This window comes from Ictidomys tridecemlineatus, chromosome 3, assembly GCF_052094955.1.
Source record: "Ictidomys tridecemlineatus isolate mIctTri1 chromosome 3, mIctTri1.hap1, whole genome shotgun sequence".
Taxonomy (NCBI): domain Eukaryota; kingdom Metazoa; phylum Chordata; class Mammalia; order Rodentia; family Sciuridae; genus Ictidomys; species Ictidomys tridecemlineatus.
This window is the reverse complement of record NC_135479.1, coordinates 87,764,922-87,783,619: the sequence shown is the minus strand read 5'-3', so window position 1 is coordinate 87,783,619 and position 18,698 is coordinate 87,764,922.

Below are 18,698 nucleotides of genomic sequence, written 5' to 3'. Positions count from 1 at the left end.
TGCTCTTCAGCAAGTTATTTAACGTCTCTGAGTTTCAATCTCAATTTAAATAAAATAGAAATAATAAATGTTGGTTTTATTTTTTTTAGGTAAGCTCTTTAGAGAATTCAGTGCCAAAATAGTGTTTGATACAAAGAATTGGTGTCCATGGAGCTGCAAAATAGGAAGATTAGATTAACTGAATGACATGCAAGATTTGAAACCACAAACTATTGCAGATAAATATTTGATTGCATTCTACCATAAAAAGAAGACTAAACTCATATGAAAATAGGAAATATTTCATTTTGAATGGAAATCATAACTTTTTTTTTTTTAAAGAGAGAGTGAGAGAGGAGAGAGAGAGAGAGAATTTTTAGTATTTATTTTTTAGTTCTCGGCGGACACAACATCTTTGTTGGTATGTGGTGCTGAGGATTGAACCCGGGCCGCACGCATGCCAGGCATGGCGCGCTACCGCTTGAGCCACATCCCCAGCCCAATAACTTTTATAATAGTAGAAAAAAATAATATGTTATTATTTTTATGACCAATTTTATAACCTGGAGAAAAGGGAAAAAAAAGTTCTTTTTGCTCAGATCTTCTGTTCCGTTTTGCCTCATTTAAAGTTTATTTTATGGGGCTGGGGCTGTAGCTCAGTGGCAGAGTGCTTGCCTAGCATGTGTGAGGCACTGAGTTCAACCTTCAGCACCACATAAAAAACTAAACAAATAAAGGCATGCTGTCCACCTACAACTATAAAAAAAATTTTAAAGCTTATTTTATGATATCATGTTCATAATTTTAAAATGCTGTCATATAACACAACATTTGAAAACACAATAAGCATAAAAATGTTTTAGGTTAATGATTAGTCAGAGGGCAGGATGAATTTGCTTTTTTTCCTAGGGATTTTTCACTTTAAAATACATCCTAAGGTAAATTGTTCAAACAAATCAGTAAGGCTAGATTTGTAATTGGCACTAGAGATTGGACCCAAGTTCAAGCACTGAGCCACATCCCCAGCCTTTTTTATTTTTTATTTTTTAAAAATTTTTATTAGTTATTGATGGATCTTTATTCACTTATTTGTTTATATGTGGTGCTGAGAATCGAACCCAGTTCCTCACACATGCTAGGCAAGTGCTCTACCAATGAGCCACATCCCCAGCCTTTTTTATTTTTTATTTTGAGAAAGGGTCTCACTAAGTTACTTAGGTCCTCACTTGAGGCTGGCCTTAAACTTGAGATCCTCCTGCCGTTGCCTCCCAAGCTGCTGGGATTACAGTCATGCACCACCAAGCTGTACTTCCTATACTAGATTCTTAAGCAAATATAATGAAAATAGAATAGTTACAAACTAATAAACAATATATAAATGTATAATAAGTTTTTATCTTAAAATGCATTTTAAAATTATATATTTTATTATTTTATTTTTAGTACTGGAGATTAAACCCCATGGTGCTACATCCCTAGTCTTTCATTTTTTTGCTTAGGGCCTCATTAAGTTGCTGAGGCTAGCTTTGAACTTGTGATCTTCCTGCCTCAGCCTTCCTCAGTCATCAGGAATATAGGTGTGCACCACTTTGCCTGGCAAAGAAAAAAATACACATATATGTAGTATATCAGAACTATATCCCCAAAAGTCTTGTCAGAAATACCAGCCAATTCAAACAGAGGAAGTTGGACATGGGGAAGTATTTGCACACCTTGTTAGATTTGCTGCGGAACCGAACAGGCCTTAATGAAGCAGCCCAGAAGTTAGCTCTAGCAGAAAGGGGTTCGGTTCCCACTCCAAGACTGGAGGGACACAGAGAAAGAGGAGTCCACTGGCCATGTCAGTGGACCATGGAACCACAGCAGGAGCTGCAGCAGGCAGACTTGTGTTCAAGTCTTAATCCCTGGTCCCTATGAAGGTTGTGACCTTAATTGGAAACAGAGACATTGCAGATGTCATCAAGTTACGACGAAGTCACCCTGAACTAGAGTGGCTCCTAAATCCAAGGGATGGTGTCTTTATGAAGAAAAGGACAGATTGGAAACAGAGACTCAGAGGAGACACGGGGGGGGGGGGGGAATGCCCCATGAAGACGGATGCAGAGATTGGGGTGATGCCGCCATAGACCAAAGAACTCCAGGGTGGTCAGTGGGCCAGGCCGCTAGGCAGGGAACACAGGTCAGTCACCCTCAGACCTGCAGAAGGACTCACCCTGCTGACGCCTCTGTGGAGCTGCGGGTGTTGAACTGTGAGAGAATAACTTTCAGTTTCCCAGGCCACCCACTCTGGAGATTCATCATGGCAGCCACAGGGAAGGCACACAGGCGCTGTCCAGTAGGAGCTGGGACCACAGAAGAGAGGCAGCCTCCCCCAGAGACACCACAGGATCCAGAGAGAGGGAGAGATGCCTTCTCACCTGTCTCCACTGGCAAGATCTGGCTGGGAAAGGTCACTTGAGAGCTTGCATGGGGTGAGCCCAGGGACAGAGATCAGAGAGGGCCACCGTCAGAGAAAGTATCGTGGCACAAAGAGGATCTGACCAGTGCAACTCCCATGTCATCATGCACCAAACTACCCTTTAAAGGACCCATCCCTCTGCTAAGAACAAGGAGTGTTCAGCCACACAGCATGGTTATATTTGTATTTCAGAAGGACCCTGTGGCTGCCGTGTGATAGGCAGCAGCACATTCAGCTGCAGCTGCTTAGGTGACAGTGATGGCCGCAGAAGATTCTGGAACCATTCAGAGGGCAAAATGGGAGGAGCTGTGACTTGGAGGCTCAGGACAAGGGAGATAAGCCCTGAGGACAGGATTGGAGCTTGGAGGCCCTAGAAGATGGTCGTCTCATTCACTAAGAGAAGGGAAATCTGGAAGAAGGCTTGGTTTGTCTTCAGTTTGGGGCGCGTGGAGTTTGGGGTGCCTGAAGCATCCAAGTGGAGCTGTTGGGTGGGCAGCTGGATATACAGACCTGGACTTCAGAGAAGAGGTCTGGAGGAGGCTCACCTCTACCAGGGGCAGTGGCGTGAGTAATGATTGATGTAGGTATTAAAACCCAGAGAGGGATGAGGTGGGACAAGAAAGGAACCTTGAAGAACTTCTACATTCAGCAGTCACGGAGGGAAGGAGCCCGGGAGACTGAAAAGAAATGGCCAGAGAAGTGGGAGAGAAGCTGGAAAGGAGAGAGCCAAGAAGCATGTCCCTGAGATGAGGACAAAGAAATGACACTAATGGAGTTGGGGCTGGAGCTCAGCGGTAGAGCACCCGCCTAGCACATGTGAGGCACTGGGTTCAATCCTCAGCACCACATAAAAATAAAGAAAGTAAAGGCATTGTGTGATAAAAATAAAATAAAGAAATGACATCGATGGGCTGAGATGGAAATCATGAGGTTCTGGAGAGGATCACTTTGGGTGTCATCACGGCTCCTAAGCCTGACTGGAGCTGGTGCAGGGAGGCGGGAAGATGCGGATGCTAGGCTATGGGCAGAGCGCTGGCCTGAAGAGGTGGCAGCTGGGTGGATGTGGGGAGAAGAGAAAAATTGCTGGTCTGATTTTCTGCATGTTAAGAGGATGCAGTGTGGAGGGCAGGGTTAAAATATAAGAGAAAAACCACACAGGTTCCAGAGAAGACTGTGGGAGGGGACTTCAGGGCACAGGGGAAGGACAGGCTGGAGGGTGAAGGGCAAGTCTCAGGTCCTAACAAGAGAGCAGAGATGGCCGGGGACAAGGGCTGTGTGTGTTTGAGAGCTCAGTTTTTGTTTTGTCTTTTGGTACAGGGGATTGAACTTAGGGATGATTAATCATTGAGCCACAACCCCAGCCTTTTTTATATTTTATTAGAGACAAGATCTTGCTAAGTTGCTTAGGGCCTTGCTAAATTGCTGAGGCTGACTTTGAACTTGTGATCCTCCTGAGCCACTAGGATTATAGGTGTGTACCACTGTGCCTGGCAAAAGTCTAGTTTAATGTAAAAACCACAAAGCGTGGTTAAAGCCATCCCAGAGGTCAGTACCAAGTCCAATGGGAGCATCCACTAGGATGCAATTGATGTCCTAGCTTTTGGGAAACATCAGTTAAAAAAATCAAGCATTTTTCTATTAACCCCAATCATTACCAGGCAATTGCAGACTTAAATAGAAAGCCTGTGACCTTACTGTTTATCTTGCCTAAAACTGAAACCAGGAAAAAAATAAAAGTGTTATCCTTAGACTAGGAACTCAGGGTCTCACTTTGGAACTAGAACTTGGGATTGGGGTCCCACTTTGGGACTAGGAACTCAGGGTACCATTTTCACTCTGTTCTCTGTGTGACACAGAGCAGCTTGGGAGGTGAGAGAATCCAGTCTGGCACAGAAAGAAGATGGGATTGTATTTACAAATGGTTCTTGTGCTGTTTCCATTAAAACAGCAGATCCCTAGTTCCAAGTCTTGCATGGTGTCACAGATGACACAAAGCCTCAAGTTCAGCTCCCCTCTAGTCAACAATCAGACGATGACTGGGCAGTTGAAGAAAAAATCCTTTTATCAGCAGGAAGCCTGGCCTTCCTTACAAGTCATACCAAGAATAGATGGTGAGGAATTTTGCTTTTTGAGGCTACTTAATGTAGAAGTTGCCCATGTTTTATTTTTTAAATTTTTTAAAATATTTTATTTTTTAGTTGTAGTTAGACTCAATACCTTTATTTTATTTTTTTACGGGGTGCAGAGGATCGAACCTAGGCAAGCGCTCTACCACTGAGCCACATCCCCAGCCCCTGCCCATGTTTAAATAGGAGGTTAAAAAAAAATCTGTGGACCCGCTTAAAGGATCTCATTCCTATCATAAATTACATTCATAAATATGGAACCTGGGGATCTTAGATAACACAACATAAACATCTTCCTCTCCAAACAAGAGTCTAATTGTTGAATGGCGACCACACCCAATAACACAGGGTATTCTTCTTGCCATAGCTGAGGGAGAAGAGCAATTGGTACATTTGAAGAAAATGGAAGATACTTCCTTATAGAGGGTCACCTTGGAAATGAGTTGTGGCTGATGTACAAAAGAAAATGGACTGACTGCCTGTGTCCCCACAACGAGATTTAAAGATTCTGACTTTCTATGGGAAGCGAGGGATTTTATTACAGGACACTAAACAGCACCGTGTCAGCAAAGAAAACGCAAAATAAATCTCACAAAACATATATTTGATTTGTGGGGCAGATGTGGGAATTATCTGGGAAAATGTTTTGTGGTTATGATGAAGAATGAAATGAGGGGATAAAAATCCAAAGTTATTTTTAGTAGAACATAAAACATTTTTTGTTATGATTTGAATCTGGAATGTCCCCAAAACCTTACTGATATCCAATGTAGCAGCCATGTTCAGAGGTGGGGCTTTGAGGAAGTAATTGGATCATGAGGTCTCTGACCTGGATGGTGGATTAATCCACTGACGGATTAATAACTTGATAGCATTATTGGGAGGCGGTCGAAACTGTAGGAGGCAGGGCCTTGCTGGAGGAAGTGGGTCACTGGGGGTGTGTCCTGTGTCCTCTCTTTCATTCCTCCTTTCCTTTCTTGGCTGACACCAGGTGACTAGCCCTGCTCCCCCAATCCTTCTCCTCCATGATGCTCCCCCTCACACAGGTCCACGGCCAAGGAATCAGCCAACCCTGGACTGTGAGCCAAAATAAATCAATACATCTTTCCTCTGTTTAAGTTGTTTATGACAAGTATTTTGTCACTTTTACAAAAACCTGTCTAGCACAACTTTGTATCCTGTCATGGAGAAGTATTAAGAGTTTGCTACAAATTTCGGTAGAGTCTATTTCTAAAATGCTTGTATTCTCTTCCCACCTGCGGTGGAGAATAAAAATAATTGAGTTGAGATAATAGGGAATTATAAGAAAAAAATGAAGGACTAGGGGTGTTGACTGTGGTAGAGCACTTGCCTAGTATGTTCAAGGCCCTGGGCTCCATCTCCACCCCTGCAAGAAAATAAAAATAAAAAATTAAACAACGAACAAATTAAACATGTCGCCCCCAGCTAAATGTTCCCTGATGTGGTGGGGGAAGGAGTTATATTAAGAAAATATTTTAATAAATATTTGTTAATATTTAATAATAGTTAAGATTTAGGCCTGAGTATTAGATCATCTGGTTATAGTGAAGAAAAGAAAGCCTTATTCTCATTCGCAGCAGAGGCCATAAGAGAAGGCCAGTCTCCACATGGGCTATGCTAAAGAAAAGGCAGAACTCTATTCAATTAGGGAACTTCTCCCGGTGGCCCTTCCTCACAGTCTTCCTCAAAGCACCGAAGCCTCAGGGCAGTTTTTCAAGAGGGTGAAGGCAGAAGCCAGGAAGTCTCCTGAGATCTGGGCTGTGGAGCTGACACATGGCTACTTCTGCCATATTTTCTCTGTCATTCATGAAGCTCAGATTGATAGGAGTAGCTACAAAATATTGTGGCCAAGGTTTTTCAACTCATCACAAATGGTGGTAAGTGCTGTGGAGAAAAATAAAGCAGGAAAGGGGGGTGTGGGTGGACAAGGCTGTCCCTCTATGTATTTATTCACCTCCTGGTACTGGGGATGGAACGTGCCAGGGCCTTAGACCTGCTAGGCAAGCACTCTGCCTGTCTAGGGTAGAGCATTCCGTGGGTCGAACAGCCAGTTCAAAGCCCTGGGGATGATGTGAGCCTGGGGAGTTTGAGAAACAGCAAGAAGGACAGTGTGGCTGGACCAGAGTGAAGGAATGAACCAACAGTAAAATATGCTCTCTGAGAGGTAGCAGGGGCCGGACCAGACAGGCCTGGTCGGCCACTGTAAGGACTTTGGCTTTTCTTACTGATTGTGATGGAAGGCCACTGACCGTTTTCAGCAGAGGACTGCTACAATTGGATGGACATTTTATGGGATCATAGACCACAGGGGACATGACTGAAACACAAAACCAGTCTGGAGGCTACAGCAGTCATCCCAGTGAGAAATTAGTGGAGGCTGTAAGACGGTTTGCTCATGGGCTAAATGTGGGTGTGTCAGGAAAAAAAAATGAGGGTGACTCTAAGATTTTGGGCCTGAGTAACTGGAAGCATGGATTTCCTATAAACTGGGTTGAAATTCCCTGGAGAAGCAGCTTGTGGGCAGGATCAAGCTCTCCGTATTGTTCTTACTAAATTTGGAGATCTCCCGTAGTCTTCTGGATCTATGGGTCTGGAACCGAGATGACCAAAGGGGGTTGGAGACATTGGGAGCCACCCGGGAGATAAACTGCATTTAGAGCATGGGACTGGACGTGATCCCTCTATGGGTGAGTGCAGAGAAGACTAAGGACTGAGTTCCAGAGTTCCAGAAGGTGAGGGCGGTGGGGCATTCAAGAGCCAGCCGTGGGTGGATCCCACAGGCCAAGAGAAGAAAGGATATCTAGGAGACACAGCTCTCAGCTGCCTTGAAAACTGCTGAGAGGTCAAGTTCGATAAGATCTGATAAGATCTGAAAATTGCCCAAAGGCTGTAGCACAATGGTGTCTCTAAGGAGATTGGCAAGACCGGCTTCCATGGAGAAGTGGGAGCAAAGCCTTATCAGAGCCAGTTCAATAGACAATACAATGCAGGCAGCTCCAGGAAGCTACTCTTTCAAGGAGTTTTGCTCAGGGGATGACCTCTGTGTTAAGTGGCAGCCCAGGTGCAGCGGAAGAGCTCTGAGTAAATGAGGTCAGTGGATTGAGAAGCCAGGGTATGAGAAGCATCATCCACGTGGGTGTTAAGATAACCAAGAATTACCAAATGAACAGCGATGGAGAGCCAGGAGCTGGCTTCTCCAAAGAGTGCAGAGGAGTGAGCCTGGGGACACAGGATGCGGTGAGTGTTGGAGTCCAGTGGCATGAGATTCCAAGCTGGCTGTGTGTGGAGGGAGAGCAGCAACCAAGGAATCCCGTCTTGCACCTCGCCAAGTCCAGTCGTGTGGGGTGAGCAGGAGGGTCGCAGAGGAAGCAATGTCCTCAGGGAGATCAGGTGTTAGTGGGAAGAAAGTGAAGGGAACTTTCAGAGAAGGATGAGGATGGTGAACATCTTCTGGTGTAAATGTCAGAGGGCACAGAGGAAGCATTTTGGAAGTCAGGGAGGGGTGAGGGAGGGAGGAATAAAAGGAAATGTCCCAAACTTTCTTCAAATTATATTTAAGAGGATGTGAGTACATTGGGAAAGCCAGGTTTCTGGTACTGACTAGTCGAACTACTGGGATGAGATTGCTGGGGTCAAAGCAGAGGTGGTGGGGACATGGAGTGTTGGGGACATGGAGAGGCAAAGGCCTTGCCATGCACAGGACTGGGCAGAGCCCCCTCTGCTGCTGCTGCTGGAGCTGGGGGAGGTCTTGTGTAGAGGACTTGGGCCCCTTCTGCCTTGGTCCACGATGGTGGAGCTGGCGGAAGGTTGGTCTGATCTGAAATGGAAGGACCTGGGCACATCCTTGGTTAGGTGGTGGGTTTCGGAGCTGAGGGTGGAGACCTCAGCAAGAACTTCAAAGCAGTTCCTTTGTCTTTGCATCAATCTTGAGGACCTAAGAGCAGGGTGTGGTGGACTTGAGCGACCCCCCCAGCACTCTTAGGCTTTATTAGGGTGTACACATCCCAAGACCTCTCAGTTCCGGACACACTGTCCCACAGAAATCCAGTGCTACAGTCTCAGGGCCGTTAAGGGCCATTTAAGTATAAGGTATGAGAAGGACCCAAGCTTCTTCTTTTTTTTTTTTAATCCTTAAGAACAAAGTATGTTCTTAGAAAAATGAGAGTTCAGAGTTCAGGGAGGGATTTTAGAATACACCAAAATTCCCAACTTATAATTCGGTATCTCCAAGATTTTGTACACTTAAAACCATGAAAAATATTCTACAGGACATATGGCACAAAGAAAATATTTTTCCTTAAAAAAATGCACCTCTTCCATTTCTTATTTCTTCTGCATTTTGATAAACTTCTTGAAAGCGTAGTGCCTTTAATGAACTCCATGCTTTCTCAGATTACCTCCACGGGGGGCCAGAACAAGATGGGAAACACAATTATTTTGATTTGAGTGCATTCTTGAAGAGTTGAACAAGGAGACAAACGGAACACCGTTAATGCCTCTTCTTGTATTTTCCATTTAGTGGCACATGTAAAGGGTGTTGGTTATGGTCTTAAATAGTCATAGCCATTTCTCTCATTTAAAAAAAAAAAAGTTTATTTCCTATAGAGTAAAACGAACAGATCTTAAATATACAGATTGATGAGTTTCGACAAATGAAACTCATGCCACGGTCACCCATGTCAAAGCAGACGACATTTGTATCAAATCTGAAAGCTTTCTTGTGCCCCTCCCAGTCCATGAGGCAGTCTATCACAGTAGGGTAGTTCGCCTGCTCTTGAACTTCATACAAACAGAACCACACAGGTAAGTACTACCCTGTGCCTGGATTCCTTTGCTCAGCATAGTGTTTTGAGATTTATTCATGTGGCAGCCTGTATCAATAGTTTGTTCCTTTAAAAAAAAAAAAAAAAAAAACCTTCTGAGTAGTGTTCCATTCTATGAATATAATCCTATTCAACTGATAGACAATGGGTTGTTTCCAGTCTAGGACTATCATTTCAAATATAAATATGAAAAAAATCATCTGTGATATTCTTTTATGTCTTTTTGTGGACACATATGAAAATATGTGCTCTTGGGCAAATGCATAGGGATGGAATTGCTGGATCATAGAATGTGTGTGTGTGTGTGTGTGTGTGTGTGTGTGTGTGTATTTTTAAAGATGTAACTATATTTTTTATACTCTTAGTTTTATTTATTTATTTTTTTTAAAGAGAGAGTGAGAGAGGAGAGAGAGAGAGAGAATTTTTAATATTTATTTTTTAGTTCTCGGCAAACACAACATCTTTGTTGGTATGTGGTGCTGAGGATCGAACCCGGGTCTCACGCATGCCAGGCGAGCCCGCTACCGCTTGAGCCACATCCCCAGCCCAGTTTTATTTATTTTTATGTTGTGCTGAGGATCGACCCAGGGCCTCACACATGCTATGTGAGTGCCCTACAGCTGAGCCACAACCCCAGCCTCCACGCCCCCGAATATGTGTATATTAAGTTTTAAAAATACTGGACACATCAAGGAAAGAATACTACAGACAAATATCCCTGATGACCTCAGATGCAAAAATTCTTAATAAAATGTTAGCAAATCATATTCAACAACATATTAGGAAATTTTTACATCATGATTTTTTTTTTTTTTTGTATCAGGGGTTGAACCCAGGAACATTTAACCACTGAGCCACATTCCCCATCCCTTTTTAAAATTTTTTATTCTGAGGTAGGCAGGGTCTTGATAAGCTGCTTAGGGTATTGCTAAGTTGCTGAGGCTGGCTTGGAACTTGGGATCCACCTGTCTCAGCCTCCCAAGCTGCTGGGATTACAGGTGTGCCCTACTGTACTTGCAATCAAATTGATTTTATCCCAGGGATGTCAGAAAGGCTTAACATATGCAAATCAATAAGTGTAACTCATCACATAAACAGAATTAAGGATGAGGATCACTTAGCCTCCTCAGTAGATGCACAGAAAGGCTTTGACAAAATTCAGCACTCTTTCATAACAAAAACACGGAAGAAACTAGGGATGGAAGGAACCTACCTCAACACCATAAAGGGTATGTACAAAAAACCCAAAGCCAACAACACAATGAATGGGGAAAAACTAAAAGCAGTTCCTTTAAAATCTGGAACAAGCCAGGATGCCCACTCTCACCACTCCTATTAAATATAGGACTGGAAATTCTAGTCAGAGCAATTAGACAGGAGAAGGAAATAAAAGGGATAAAAATAGGAAAGGAAGAAGTCAAATTATTACTGTTTGCAGATGATATGATCCTACATTTCTAAAAGTTCCACCAAGAAGTTCCGCTGAAAGCCTGCTAGAGCTAAGAAATTCAGCAAGGGAGCAGGTTACAAAACCAACCTATAAACATCATTAGCTTTCCTATATACCAATAATGAATCTGCTGAGAAAGAATTCAGGCAAACAGGGGCTGGGTTGGTGGCTCAGTGGTAGAGTACTTGCCTAGCATGTGTGAGGCACTGGGTTTGATTCTCAGCACTCCATATAAATAAATAAAATAAAGGTCCAAAAAAAAAAAAACCTAAAAAAAAAGAAACTAAAAAAAGAAAAAAGAAATCAGGAAAACAACCCCATTCAAATCAGTTTCAAACAACAACAACAACAAAAAAGGGCAGAGGTTTAGCAAGGATGGTGGAATGTGACGGATATCATTATCCAAAGTATATGTATGAAGACACAAATTGGTGTCAACATACTTTATATACAACCAGAGATAGGAAAAATTGTGCTCTATTGCTGCAGTCTGGCTGGGCACAGAATCATGAGCCACCACACACCTTGTAGATTCAAACAGCAATTCTTTATTCCTGAACTCACACAGGCCCTCTACAAACACATTCTGGGGAAATCCAAGTTCTGCTGCAAAATTCACATACTCCACCAGGCTTTGAATCCCAAATACTTTCTGAATCCCACGAGAACTCAACGGGAACTCAGGCAGCAGGATACGCCCTATTCCCAGCAGGAATAACCTTAAACCTGGAACTGCCCTAAACCCACATTGTCCTAAACCGGGAACGCCCTAAACCCAAGGAGAGGGATACTCCCTAAAACCTGCAGGATACACCCTAAACCTGGATCCGCCCTAATCCAGTAGGATCCTCCCTAAACCCGGATCCACCCTGGTCCTTGAGCAGGGTCACTTTTCTCAAACATACATGCAATGTCACAGCGAATGTCCAAGGCAAGTCCATTTCCACGAGTCCTTCCTCTAAGCAACATGGGGTAAGCTGGCAAGAAAATTTCGAAGCGTCATTCCTACTTGGCAATGGCTCTCAGCACTCTATATGTGTAATAAGAATTGTAATGCATTCCACTGTCATTTTTTTAAAAAAAATCAGTTAAAAACCCCCCAAAATCCCACCTAGGAATACATCTAACCAAGGAGGCAAAAAGATTTCTACAATGAAAACCATAAAAAATTGAAGAAAAAAATTGAAGAAGACACAAGAAGGTGGAAAGACCTCCCATGTTCATGGATAGGCAGAGTTAATATGGTTAAAATGGCCATATTACCAAAAGTGACCTACAGATCCAATGCAATCCCAATCAAAATACCAATGACATGCTTCACAGAACTAGAAAAAGCAGTTCTAAATTTTATTTGGAAGAATAAAAGACCCAGAGTAGCCAAAGCAATCCTAAGCCAAAAAAGCAATGCTGGAGGCATCACAATTCCTGATTTCAAATTGTACTATAGAGCTGGAGAAACAGAAACTGCATGGTGCTGGCATAAAAAAAGATACCTAGCCCATTGTCACAGAAAAGACCCAGAGACAAATCCACACAATCATCTGATCCTTGACGAAAGTGCCAAAAGCAAACATCGGAGAAAAGATAGCCTTTTAAACGAATAGTGAGAAGCATTTTGTGCTTCTCACCCTGCACAAAAAATAAACTCAAAGTGGATCAAAGATTGAGGAATTAGATGAGAAATTATGCAAGTCCTAGAAGAAAACATAGAATTGTCACTCTGGTGTATAGATACAGGCAATGACTTTCTCAATAGGACCCCTAAAGCTCAGGAAATAATGCCAAGATTTAAAAATGGGATGGCATCAATCAAAAAATTTCTATACAGCAAAGAAAATGATTAGAAATGAGAAGATTGAATCTACATAATGGGAGAAAATCTTTACTGACTCCTCTTCTGAGAGAAGAGTAATGCACAGAATATATTAAGAACTCAAAAAAATATACACCAGAGCTGGGGTTGTAGCTCAGTGGTAGAGCGCTTGCCTGGCATATGTGAGTCACTGGGTTTGATCCTCATCACCATAAATAAATAAAATAAAGATATTGTGTCCAACTACAACTCAAAAACCAAAACCAAAATCAACACCCAAAAAACAAAAAACAAAACCCACAAAAATATCCCACAAATAACCCAATTAATAAATGGGTAAACAAACTAAACAGAATTCTCAAAAGAATAGAAATAGCCATTAAATATATGAAAAAATGGCTAGGCATGGTGGTGCATGCCTGTAATTCCAGCGGTTTGGGAGGTGGAGGCAAGAGGATTGTGAGTTCAAAGCCAGCCTCAGCAGAAGGGAGGTTCACAGCCACTTAGTGAAACTCTGTCTCTAAATAAAATACAAAATAAGGCTGGGGATGTGGCTCAGTGGTCGAGTGTCCTGATACCAAAAAAGAAAAAAAGAAAAAAAATGTTCAACATCATTAGGAATTAGGGAAATGCAAATCAAAACTACACTGAGATTTCACCTCACTCCAGTCAGCAAAAATACAAACAACAATGATGCTGAGAGGGTGTGGAGAAGAAGGAACACTTTTGGGAGCTGGCATTGTAGTTCAGTGGCAGAGTGCTTGGTTAGCACTGTGAGCCCCTGGGTTTGATCTTCAGCACCACATAAAGATAAATAAATAAAATAAAGGTATTGTATCCATCTACAACTAGATTTTCTTTTTTCTTTCTTCCTTTCTTTTCTTTTTTTTTTTTTTTTGCAGAGGAACACGTTTATACTGTTGATAGAGTTACAAATTAGTACAACCACTATGGAAATCAGTATGAAGGCTCCTCAAAAAAGTAGAAGTGGAGCTACTATATGACCTAGCTCTACCACTCCTTGGTATTTATCCTGAAGAAAGAAAGTCAGCATACTATAGTAATGTATGCATACCCATGTTTATAGCAGCACAATTGACAAAAGCTAAATTATGCAACAGCTAGGTGTCCATCAACTGATGAATGATTAAAGAAAATGTGGTACACATACCCAATGGAGTTTTATTGAGCCATAAAGAGAAATCAAATTACATCTTTTTCAGGAAAATGAATGGAACTTGAGCAATTATATTAAGTGAAGGGTCTCATGTTTTCTCTCATATGTGAGAAGTAGAGAAGAAAAAGGAAAAGAAAGGTAAGAGGGGAATCTCATGAAAATTGAAAGGTCAGTAGAGTACAGCAAAGATACCAGGGGAAAGGAGGAGGGGAAGGAAAGAAGAAGTACTGGAAAGTAATACTGGCCAAATTCTATTGTTATATTGTGTGTATGCATTAATATGTAACAACAAACCTATCATTGTGTACAACTATAATACACCAATAAAAATATAGAAAAAAATTTTAAAAATACTGCCTTACTGTTTTCCAAAGTTGGTATTCCATTTTGCATTCCCACTAGTAGTAAACAAAGAGTTCCAATTCCTCTATCTCTTCACCAAGACTTAGTATTATCAGTCTTTCTAACTTGAGCTTTTCTAGGGGATGTATACTGGTGTTTTATTGTGATTTCCTAATGAGGAATATTAGGTACCTTTTCATAACTGCCTATGTGAAGGTCTTCTGTGAAGTATCTTTTGTTTCTCCTTCTCTTTTTTCTCTTCCGCCAACCCCCAATATCCAACTTTTCAAATTAAGATTGTTGAGAATATAGTCCTGTTCACTGATCATGTTCTTTAGGAGAGAAGTTAAACGTTGTTTAGACAGTGAGGGAGGCCAAGGCATCCAAGTTCAAGGCCCACTGAGCAATTTAGTGAAATCCTGTCTCAAAATAAAAAATAAAAAGGGCTGGGATGTAACTCAGTGGTAGAATGCTTTCCTAGCATGATTGAAGGCCTGGGTTTAATTCCCAGTAGCAAAAAAAAAAAAAAAAAAAAAATCAAATAAAAAGAAAGTATCTATGTATATGGTAGCAATTACTCAAGCATTAGCAGATAGATGGTGGGGGTGGTGGGGGTGGTGGGGGTGCTGTGCATACTCTGGGAAGCACTGCCACTAAGTTTATTATCCCAAGTATTTTCTTTCTACCATTGCTGCCTCACTTTCTGCACAACATTTAGCTTCTCTAGTAAAAAACATAGTCATTAAAGAGGGCCATATTCTCAACAAGCTTAATTTGAATAGCTGGATATTGGGGATAGATGGAAGAAGAAGAATTAACATCTCCTGTTCCTAAGTTAATTACAAATGCTGATGTGGCAGATAATATAGGTCGATTTATTAAAATTTCATTCCTAGTTACTCTCTCCCTTTTCTTTCCTCTGATTGAAAAGCCAAGAGCTTCACCTCTGGTTTTCCTTTGCACCTACAGAAGATCCAGGGAGACAAACTAGAAACCGGGAAGGCAGACCTCCCAAGGCTTAGGCAAAGGCAAAGTTGTGATGAAGAAAATGAAAATCCTCGGGCCCTTCACTTTTCCCCAAGAATATGAAAATGAGGCTTGCCTGGAAGACAGTGGTCCCCTTGGCACCAGAGGGAGAAGGCACAAGAATGAGACTTTGTGCAGGAAGCAGAGAGCCTGGCTCCTGACGGCACCATGACCCACTGGGCCAGTCCTGGGATTGTCATGTGAGACTAGAAAGCTCCTGCCTGCCCAGGTCACTACAGTCAGGTGTTCAGATATGTGCCACCAATTTACCAGTGTTTAAAAGAAGATGCCACACTAAACATGGAATTAACCATTTATATTTTGAGCCATTATCTCTCTGTTGAGCCTGGCTTTATCTCAGACACATTGGTTTTTTCAAAGAACTCTACATAAGCAGAAGGGCTTAACATTTTCACCAAATTAGAAAACATTGAAGGCTGGGGATGTGGCTCAGTGGTAAAGTGCTTGCCTGAAATGTGTGAGGCTGTGGCTTCTATCCTCAGTACCAAACAAGCAAACAAACACACAAAATTGATAAATGCTACGAATAACCTACTCCAATAGTTCTAGCATTTATGAAAAATGTACCAGATATTTTTTTGCCAATGATCTCTTCATATGTTCTTATTTTAATATAAACAGACTCCCCTTTCAGCAAATCAACATTTGCCTTTAGATCATGAATGACAGCACACACAGAAAACAATAAGATGGTGTTTCCTTGTACAATTATAAGGCACCAATGAAAAAAATTGGGGAAAAAGTTTAAACATTACCCCCCCCCAAAAAAAAAAGAATTAAAATCATCATACTGTACCCCTGATTATTGCAGCACGATTCACAATACCCAAACTATGGAACCAATCCAGGTGTGTGTCAAGAGATAAATGGATAAAAAAAAAAATGTGATCTACACATACAAAGGAGTTTTATGTCTTTTGCAGGAAATGAATGGAAATGGGAGCATCATGTTAAGAGAAATAAGCCAGACTTGGAAAAGTGTAGGGTCTGGCTGGATGCGATGGCCCATGCCTGTAATCCCAGCGGCTCTGGAGCCTGAGGCAGGAGGATTGAAAGTTCAAAGCCAAGAGTGAAAGGTCGTGTATCTAGTCTCATGTGGAAAAAAGGGATCTTGTGAAGACAGAAGGGAGACCAGCAGAATAGAAGAAGGGGACTAGGGGAGGAAAGAGAGGGAGGCAAGGGGAGGTACTAGAGAACAAAACTGATCAAATTTTATTATGAGTAAGTGTGACTATGTCACAGTGAATCCCACTATACCATCTAATAGTTATTCGCTAATAAAATTTCTTTAAAATTTTGAGACATCATAGTCAAATGCAGCATTTGATTCTGGTTTAAGCTATAAAGGACATTTGTTGGGGAGAATTGGGGAAATTTGAATATAGCTGGGTATTAGATAATACTGGAAAAATTTTAATTATGTCAACGATGATAATAGTCTAATTATGTAGTAAATACTACATGATAGGTAAATACATGTCCTTATTTCTCAAAAAATAAGTAAATGGTATACTTTAAATAACAAAAGGGATAGAATCAAGGCTGTCACATATCATCTGGAATTTTCAGTTTAACAATGGATGATTAGAATGTGTTCTTTACTGACTTGTATCTATTGTTTTTATTCCTCCCTTCCTTTACATTCTTCCCCCATTCCTCTCCTTTCTCATCTATTTTAATATATTTTTTAGTTGTTGATAGACCTTTATTTTATTTATTATATGTGGTGCTGAGAATTGAACCCAGTGCCTCACACATGCCAGGCAAATGCTCTACCATTGAGCCTCAGCCCTAGCCCTTCTCCTTTCTTGTTTAAAATAAAGTTTTCTGCAATGTGTTCCTATTACTTTTGTAATTAAAAATACATTTTTAAAAAGCCAAACAACAACAAATAGAGAATTAAATGAGTTAATATACAAAAACTCTTAGAAGACAATCTGACATAGAGAGTGCTACACAAGTTTGATTATTTTTATTGACCGTTTTTAGCAAGTTTCTAAGAGGAAATTCTAATTTCTCAAAAGCATAAAAGTGTATGTAAATTATTACTAATTAGGGTTATTGATATTTGGGGCCCAACAAGTCTTGTTGGGTTGTGTGTGCACAATAGGAAGGTCAGCAGCGTTCCTGGCCTCCAGATCCCAGTAGCAGCTCCATCCTCAAGTACAACCACCAAAGAGATCTCCAGATACTGTCAGATGTTCTGTGAGGTGAAATTATCCCTGGTTAAGAATCATGACTATAGGGCTGGGGATGTGGCTCAAGCGGTAGCGAGCTCGCCTGGCATGCGTGCGGCCCAGGTTCGATCCTCAGCACCACATACAAACAAATGTTGTGTCTGCTGAAAAACTAAGAAATAAATATTAAAATTCTCTTTCACTCTCTCTCACTCTTTCTTTTTTAAAAAAAAAAAGAATCATGACTATAAATTTATCAGACACATTAGCAGCTGCACAAGTTTATGAACTATCAAGTCACTTTGAAAGTTAAGAAATTCTTACAAAACCATACTACACCAACAATAACAAGCTATGTCAATAATCATTTTTTTGATAAGTTTACTATTTTTTAAGAGAGTGAGAGAGGAGAGAGAGAGAGAGAGAGAGAGAGAATTTTTAATATTTATTTTTTAGTTCTCGGCGGACACAACATCTTTGTTGGTATGTGGTGCTGAGGATCGAACCCGGGCCGCACGCATGCCAGGCGAGCGCGCTACTGCTTGAGCCACATCCCCAGCCCTCAATAATCTTTTTTTTTTTTTTTAAGTTAATAGTGAGATGTTTCATGTAATTTGGGGCTTTGTAATTTGGTTCATTCCCCCACCCCCCAGGTGCAATGAATTGGCCAGCTACAGCTTTAATAATGTATAATTCTTTTTTTTTTTTTTTTGAGAGTGTGATGGGGAGAGAGAGAGAGAGAGAGAGAGAGAGAGAGAGAGAGAGAGAGAGAGAGAGAGAGAGAGAGAGAATTTTAATATTTATTTTTAGTTTTTGGCGGACACAACATCTTTGTTGGTATGTGGTGCTGAGGATCGAACCCAGGCCGCACGCATGCCAGGCAAGCTCGATACCGCTTGAGCCACATCCTCAGCCCCTGTATAATTCTTTCTTAAAGATGAGATTTAAATAGTAAAGTAAGGCTCATGCTCAACATTCTAGTCTCCAGAGATTATCTTTCTTTTGAATGGAGGCTCAAAGACTTAAACAGTCAGGTATAACTGAGGATTCCATGATTCCTAAATTGGGATAGAATAGGACCTTATCAATAGATGATCTATAATAGCACTGACCAACTGAATTTTCTTCAGTGATCAGTAATATCCAATATGGAAGCTTCTACCCACACCTGACTGTGGAGCATTGAATTATGGCTAGTATAACCAAGAAACTGAATTTTAATTTTCATGAATTCAAATTGAAATTTAATAGCTATAGGTGGCTACTGGCTTCACTATTGGGATGC